At 39.1% G+C, this 6,854-nt stretch overlaps 1 pseudogene; it reads left to right on the top strand.

The window, feature by feature from the left end:
- The first annotated feature begins 513 nt into the window (after window positions 1-513).
- On the top strand, window positions 514-1,850 carry LOC122706851 (annotated as a pseudogene).
- The last annotated feature ends 5,004 nt before the right edge of the window (window positions 1,851-6,854 follow it).

Below are 6,854 nucleotides of genomic sequence, written 5' to 3'. Positions count from 1 at the left end.
ATTATTTATGTGTGCTTAGAGACTTTTGTTGCTACAATTCAAATCTCTCTGGGAAAATTAACTCTTTAAACTTTATAATCATTTTATATTTTATTCTGGCTGAATTTTCATTGATTTTATTTAGGGTTTATTTTGATATGAGCAAGTAGAAAGTTTAAAGTAGCTGTGAGCAGGTCCATGGTTAAGGGAAATGAACAGAAAAGATTTTGTTTGTTTGTTTGAAAGATTTGTTTAATTTGTGGATTTGTTTTTCATGGAAGGTCACCTTGAGTTCCAATTGATTTATAGAGGATAAATTAGAACTGATCATGCCCACTAAAAGAATTTATTATGTGCAAAAGTCATTAAACAGTCCCTGAATTTTTAGCCTTTATTTTGAGTTAGAAAATTACTATTGCTGATTTAATGAAAAAACAACAGTGCATTACTTACCTCGACTCTTAGCTTGTTGGGGACGGCAACTGGGACCTAGTGTCTGCTCCTGTTGCCTCTGCCTGCTGACCTGTAGCCACCATGTACGACTGCATTTCCATCCACCTTGGCCAGGTTGGCGTCCAGATCAGTAATGTCTGCTGGGAGCTCTACTGCCGGGAGCATGGCATCCAGCCCAATGGCCAGATGTGCAATGACAAGACTATTGGGGGAGGATATGACTTCCTCAGTGACACAGGCATTGGCAAGCATGTGACCAGCGAGGTGTTTGTAGACCTGGAACCCACAGTCATTGATGAGGTTTGAACTGACACCTACCGCCAACTCTTCCACCCTGAGCAGCTCATCACAGGCAAAGGAGATGCTGCCAATAACCATGCCCAAGGTCCCTGCACCATTGGCAAGGAGATCACTGACCTTGTCTTGCACTGAATTCAGAAACTGGCTGACCAGTGCCCAGATCTTCAGGGCTTCTTGGCTTTCCACAGCTTTGATGGGGGAACTGGTTCTGGGTTTACCTCCTTGCTGATGGAACATTTCTCTGTCAATTATGCAAGATGTGCAAGCTGGAGTTGAGCCCTACCCCAGCTTTCCACAGCTGTAGTTGAGCCCTACAACTCCATCGTCACCACCCACATCACCCAGAAGCACTCTGACTGTGCCTTCATGGTAGACAATGAGGCCATCTATGACATCTGTCATAGAAACCTTGATATTGAGTGCCCAATCTACACAAATCTTAACCGCCTTATTAGCCAGCTAGTGCCCTCCATCACTGCTTCCCTGAGGTTTGCTGGAGCCCTGAATGTGGATCTGGTAGAAGTCCAGACCAACCTGAACCTGGGGCCCTATCCCCGCATCCACTTCCCACTGACCACATACGCCCCATCATCTCTGCTGAGAAAGCCTACCATGAACAGCTTTCTGTAGCAGAGATCACCAATGCTTGCTTTGAACCAGCCAACCAGATGGTGAAATGTGACCCTCGCCATGGTAAATACATGGCTTGCTACTTGTACAGTGGTAATGTGGTTCCCATAGATGTCAATGCTGCCATTGCCACCATCAAGACCAAGTGTGGCATCCAGTTTGTGGACTGGTGCCCTGCTGGCTTCAAGGTTGGCATTAATTACCAGCCTCCTACTGTGGTACCTTGTGGAGACCTGGCCAAAGTACAGCGAACTGCGTGCATGCCGAGCAACACCACAGCCATCGCTGAGGCCTGGGCTCACCTGGACCACAAGTTTGACCTGATGTATGCAAAGCGTGCCTTTGTTCACTGGTATGTGGGTGAGGGCATGGAGGAAGGAGAGTTTTCTGAGGCCCGTGAGGACATGGCTGCCCTTGAGGAGGATTATGAGGAGGTTGGTATGGATTCTGCTGAAGGAGAGGGAGAGGAAGAAGGAGAGGAATACTAATTGCCATTCCTTCGAGCCCTGCAGCACCTCATACTCAGAGCATCAGCGCTAGCTTACAGGTGCAAAAACTTTCTGACTAGATTGTCTTAGCTTTCAACAGTGACCATGTGTACCTGTAAGACTTCTGTCTCAAAAGTAAAAAGTTTAGGAAAGAAAAAAATAGCACTGTGAATTGAAAATAGCAAGATTTACTTTTCGTAAATCATGCTAAAAGTTTTGATAAAGGAATCTGAACATTTATATATCACTTTAAGGATAAAATGTATTGGTGATAAATCCAAAGGGCAGGTGAAATAAAATTTAAGTAACATACTTTTGTTAATAAGGATATTTGATCTACCATTGATATTCTGAAGCTGTTATCAGTCACATGTTAACATTTATTTTCAGCCCTTGGCCTACTTAGTTTTCTACTCACCAATTTTAATCTGTTTTTAAAAATTGCAAGTAACACTGCTTGATGATGAAGGAAGAGCTTTTCCCCTAATTGGGCAAAAAAAATAGATTCCTAATGTTGTAAGATTATTTGAGTGTTTAGGTCTTTGTAAGTTGTAAGAAATGAAGCTGTAAAATTTGTGTTAGGTCAATCTCTCACTTTAAATTGGATTCAAGACATTATCATGGGTGCCTTAATTGTGATAGTGTGAATCCTTGAACTCTAATTTGGATCTAATTGACAACTACATCATCAATGCTTGTAAGTACATGGACCATGTTTTATTGGCTTCCCAGGTGGTGCTAGGGGTAAAGGACCCACCTGCCAATGCACGAGACATAAGAGACCTGGGTTCAATCCCTGAATTGGGAAGATCCTTTGGAGGAGAGCTTGGCAACCCACTCCAGTATTCTTGCCTGGAGAATCCTCATGGACAGAGGAGCCTGGCAGGCTGCAGTCCATTGGGTCGCACAGAGTTGGATATGACTGAAGCAACTTAGCATGCCACACACATGTTTTATTAAGCTCTCTATACCTAGTTCTTGGTATATAGTAGATAATCAACAATTTAAGTGGACACTCAATAATTCTTTGATAAGTTCATATTCAAAATTAATTCATAATTATTGATTCTTTTTTTTTCTGTGCTATGTGATAAGAGCTAAAGATTAGTAAGACAAATGGTCTGGTTAATAGAGGAGAGGAGATTAGAAAAGGGCAAACATAACTACATATAAAGTGAGATAAAGTGAGTATCCTGAGATAAATGTAAAAAGTGTAACAACAGAGGTTCCAGGGGCAGAGAGTTTGGAGATTCAGGAATGGAGATTCAGGAGATTCAGGAGATTCAGGAGGCTGTGACATTTGAGGTAGTCATGATGGCAGAGAACACATTCCATATGGAGGATCGGTGCAAATCAGACTATTTTCTTCCTCTGACATGCCATAGATATTCCACAGCACTTGATTCATAATACATAATGAAGCTTTCGTGCTGAGGTTATTGCCCTCATTCCCTTCACTAAAATATAAACTTTTTGAGGCTTGTATGTTGATAAAGCTTGTATCCTCTGTTAAATCAATGAGTGTGCTGTGCCCAGTAATATGTTAACAATTTACCCTTTCAAACTACCAAAAATTTTAGTTTTGCTAATTATGTTAAATCCACCAGTTGAATATCATCTAGTGACCTCAGCTGACTTCATGTGGAGTTTAAGTATGATACTTATCCCCTACCTGATCCCTTGACTTGATTTCATTAATCATTAAGTATAATAAATGGCTATTGTTGTAAAATACCAAGTTTTCTGTTAGTTTGTTACATGGCCACAGATAGGTAGAGCAGGCTGTTATGAAGATTAAATGAGTTAACTTATATAAAAACTTAGCACAGTGTCTGGTACATAGTAAATATTTCATAAACATTTGTTGCTATTATAATATTGCTGTGCCATAACCACAATTATGAAATCTGTGTTTGTGTGTATGGGTCTGTGTGCTGTGTGATTTGCAAAGTGAAAATGAACTTAAAATGAAAGGCAATAAAATGATACAGCTTCAATACAGAACAGGCTTTGAAAAGTAGTCATTCAATAAGAAATTCTTGCTTTTTTCTGGCTTAGCATTAAGTAATGAGTTCTTTTTTCTTCAAGGTGTTTATTTTTTCCTAGACTTTTTCTCATATCACTTTACACTGGTCATCTGAACAGCCCATCTGAATAATCTTCAGTACTTTCTTGGCTTCAGTTCCCATTATTTGTTAATGAACCCCAAATATTTATTTTTAGCCCATCTTATTTTTGAACTTCAGATGTGAATATTTAATTGCTTACTGAAAATCTCCCAAGTGGTAAAAATGGAACCCATCAACCCCTCATCTCTTCTCAAATTTCCACTCAGGTGTTCAAGTCAAAACCTGATAAAAATCTGGTCTAAGACCACAAACCACATTGGTTGTAAGTTCACTAAAATTGGATCCTGTCTGTAGGTAATAACTGAAAAGTTTGAAGTCTTCATAACAAAACTTATGTGCTGAAACTTCTAGGTGTATGAAACAACAATGCATATAGATGGTGAAGAACATCTTATAAAGTATTTGATCTTTGGGATATGCTAAGAAAACTGTAACAGCTTGGAAAGACTTCAGATTTAGACCTTTTTTATTTTTAGTTGGTTCTTCTTGCTCAAACCTATTGAAGCTTGTGACCATATTCCTTAATGGAAATTTAATCTGAAGGATGTCAAACAGGCATATATTCATCATTTGTCCCTATACTTCTTAATGCTTTGGTACCTTTAGCAGTAGTGCAGCCCATGGCTTTTTCCAACTGGCACACGGCACCTTTCCTCTCCCCTCCATAACCTTGTTAAGAACAGCCCTTATTCTACACTGGCTGTGTGTCCTGTGCTGTGCTGGGCTTAGTCGCTCAGCCGTGTCTGACTCTTTGTGACCCAATGGAGGCTAACCCGCCAGGCTCCTCTGTCCATGGGGATTCTCCAGGCAAGAATACTGGGAGTGGGTTGCCATTTCCTACTCCAGGGGATCTTCCCGACCCACAGATCGGAGCCATATCTCTTGGGTCTCCTGCATTGGGTAGGCAGATTCTTTACCACTGAGCCACCTAGGAAATTTCACATAAATATTCTACATCAAATTTAATAAAATATTTATATTTAATTGTTTCCTGTCTCCTTGTGTCATTTTTTTCTGTATCATTTTTCATGTATTTTAATATAACTTTTGATTATTTGTGATGCTCTTATCCTTAATTCCTGAAAATAATTTTAGCAAAAATTTCAATGACTTGAATTGGGGAAACAATGTATCTTTCTATTGAAGCTTTACCGTATATGATAATATGCTTAAACTCAAAAGTAAGGGTTTTCAGGGAAATTATACTTGTTTAGTTTGTTCAATCCAGTGGTTGCCAGAGAACTTAAAATTGCATAACATTTGTCATGCTGTTTATTCTTTAGTTGGAAAGACTTAGAACTTAAAAATTGATACTTTAGTTAACTTTATGGGTGCTTTTGCTACTGCATGAACTAAGTGGGAGAGGAAATCTTTCATATGTATACTTTCCACTTGGTTAGACTACATAAGAGGCTTTTTTCCTCTTAAATGGCTTCCTTAGTTGTTCACTATCACCTCAGATGATTTCCAAAATTCCTTGACAATCAGTCTTAGGTGGGTTTGCTTTCTGAAGGTGAGATTCTTCCCTTCCATATCCTCATTATTAATTTACTAAATCTGTGTGTCCTGTTTCTTTTGATTCTTTGCCTTTTTTCTTTCTTTTCTTACATTGCAGTCTTTGTCTTGCCAATGTTTCTTCAGCTTCATGGTGTATTATTATGTTTGTGTTCCCACAATGATTTTATAAAAATTTTGTCAGTTAGAGGAGAGGTGTTTATCTCAGAATGTTTCATTTGACAAAATTATTTTTGCATAGGTTTCCTTTAACCTGAAATCTTCACTGTTCCTCAGATGGGTTCTAAATATCCTTGACTTTTCAGAAACATCAGTTGCATAAAATGAAGCATATCTGTAACATGCTTACAAGCATGTGCTAATGTAATAGGACTAAAGGACATAGAGTGTTTTGGAAGAGAAACTTTTAATTAGCTGCTTTAGTAGAAACAGCTACAGCTCTCCTTTCCACTTGGCGTAGAAAATGGACTTTGGTCTTTAGATCAGCTCATGTAAGACAATTAACTGGCAGGAAAATTAGTGATCTTTGCTACATGGATCCAACAATATCAGGGAGGTGTTAGAATAACTTAAACTTCCCCAGTGAGCTTCAGGGCTTTAATGAGAAGATTTTCTATTCTTGTGTGATTAATATTGCTCTGTGAGAGAAAGAGGACTTTTTTTTCCCCTGAAGGAAATGTAGAGCAAAAGACTTCATGATAAATGATTAAGAGGAAGTTTAGATGTGGTTAATCCCTTATAACCCATAGGGAATTAATTATTTCTAACCAGTAACAGCCACCAGCATGAGTAACCTCTCCAGATAATCTTTACAGCCTGCAATATATTAACAAAAACCTCTTTTTAAACTACAATTATTTTAATTGTTTATTTTATGAGTTCAATCAATCAAGCAATCCACGCAGATTAGCTATGTAATTGTGTAAAATTGTGAACCTGTATCATGGTGTTTTGTTTTTTTCTTTAGCTGTATGATTTATGGGATCTTAGTTCCCTGACCAGGAACCAAACCCAGGCCCTGGCAATGAAAGGGCTGACTCCTAACCACTGGATTGCCAGGGAATTCCCCTTATAATGTATTTAGTGACACTATTATTATTTATAACTGGGCTCAGAATTTTTTCTTTGTAAAAATAGTCATTGTGAAAACTTGAAAGTGAAAGTTGCTCAGTTGTGTCCAACTCATTGTGACCCCATGTCCTATACAGTCCACAGAATTCTCCAGGCCAGAATACTGGAGTGGGTAGCTGTTGCCTTCTCCAGGAGATCTTCCCAACCCAGGGGTTGAACCCAGGTCTCCCGTATTGCAGGGAGATTCTTTACCAGCTGAGCCACCAGGGAATTATCAGTTCAGTTCAGT

Source organism: Cervus elaphus, chromosome 13 (genome assembly GCF_910594005.1).
Source record: "Cervus elaphus chromosome 13, mCerEla1.1, whole genome shotgun sequence".
Taxonomy (NCBI): domain Eukaryota; kingdom Metazoa; phylum Chordata; class Mammalia; order Artiodactyla; family Cervidae; genus Cervus; species Cervus elaphus.
This window is presented reverse-complemented; position numbering and strand designations above follow the sequence as displayed.